The sequence below is a fragment of the Pundamilia nyererei genome, unplaced genomic scaffold (genome assembly GCF_000239375.1).
Source record: "Pundamilia nyererei isolate P.nyererei 1_Seehausen unplaced genomic scaffold, PunNye1.0 scaffold00119, whole genome shotgun sequence".
Classification (NCBI taxonomy): domain Eukaryota; kingdom Metazoa; phylum Chordata; class Actinopteri; order Cichliformes; family Cichlidae; genus Pundamilia; species Pundamilia nyererei.
The window spans coordinates 2,088,919-2,090,455 of NW_005187520.1; the positions used below are offsets into that span (position 1 = coordinate 2,088,919).

The 1,537-nt window shown below is 40.7% G+C and overlaps 1 protein-coding gene across 1 annotated transcript in view; it reads right to left on the reverse strand.

Annotated features, from left to right (window-relative positions):
* The window catches only part of LOC102196653 (ribonuclease inhibitor-like), a 5,170-nt gene extending 5,079 nt beyond the window's left edge, over positions 1–91 (reverse strand). The window contains exon 1 of the mRNA XM_013913181.1: positions 71–91. The gene's annotated coding sequence lies outside the window, so the exon portion shown is untranslated. The remainder of the gene's footprint in view (positions 1–70) is intronic.
* Between the last annotated feature and the right edge of the window lie 1,446 nt (positions 92–1,537).

Here is a 1,537-nt window from a genome sequence, read left to right on the forward strand (position 1 = left end):
GGTTATAAGGGGAAAGCTTTACAGTTCAATTTATTGAAATATCTTCAGAAATAGTAATCAGCGAACTAACCTCAGAGTCTCCAGTCTGCAGTTTGGACTCTCCAGAGCAGCAAAAAGGTTTTTTGAATCTAAACCCTGCAGGTTGTTTCCATTCAGGTTCAGCTCTGTCAGGTGGGAGGGGTTGGACATGAGAGCTGAGGCCACGATTGCATAGTGAGTCTCTGACAGTTTACAGCCAGAAAGTCTGTGATGACACATATTACAGAACAAGTTATTATAAAGAACTAGTGTTTTGTGTGGCATGTTCCAAAGTAAGATGTTATTGAACAAAAGAAAAAGAGCACAATGGTGCAAACTGAATCCAGACAGAGACAAATTAATATCAGCTCTTTCCACACATCTCCAGACAGAATGCTTACACAAACCTAGTGAAGTATACGATGTGCAGCCAGAGGCGGAGTTCAAGTAGTACCAATAAAATCGGAATAACACCTCTGAGCGCAAATTGGATCACATCTTGGAGAAGCTCACTGCGTTCGTGAGTTCTCAGAATCGGCTCTTTGAGCACAAGAATGACGAGACCACAGAACGTAAGTTTGATAACATCATGGAGAAGCTCACGGCTCTCCAACGGGAGATTGAGAGACCAGTGTTGGACTGTTAGAACAGCTTTGAAATTCATATGAGTTGTTCGCACTAAAGAAAAAAAAACACCATCACTTCATGCGGATACCCCTTTGGCGCCAGCTACAGTCTCAAGGCTGGAGCTGAACAAAAACACCCTGATAACGACTGTGTTTAGACTGTTCTTCACATTCTATGCAAGGCCACCTGGGTTGGCTGGAAGTAGGGCTGGGCGATATGACCCAAAATTCATATCTCGATATTTTTTAGCTGGATGGCGATATAAGATATATATCTCGATATTTTTTTAAAGCCATAAAGTAAGAACAAAAAGAGAGTTCTTAGTCAAAGCGGTGTCCCAGATGTCACACAGGCACTTTTATTAACATACAGCATAGATGTACATGAAAAAATTACTCAAAAATAAATTATGAGCATTTATTAAATAATAATGCTCCATAAATAAAATAAAACAATGTTGTTTTTATGCATAACAAAGAGCTCACAATTGTGCAGTCAAAATGTAAACTAAAAGACGCTGAGCATAATAACAAAGCCAGATTTCTCAGCTGCTCTGTTCCCAACTTCTCCTGCATGACTGACAGCCTGGAGTTTGAAATCCGCTTTGTAACCATGTCTCTGAATAGGTGCCATTTACACACACAATATGGTAATATTACGTTGAAGCACAGTACGTATCACTCCCCGAGGTTCCTCTGTAGCCGTAATGCTCCGACAATCCAACAAGTGGTGCAGCTCCGTAGCTTACCAAAGTTGTACTAAAACATTTTTTGACAGATTTCTGCACACCTTGTACCACTTCAAATCGGTTTGCGGTCATCAAGCACAACCAGAATTCATACATAAGGCACGCTGTCAACTTTTGAGAGAATGAAAGGATTTTAGGAGGGGC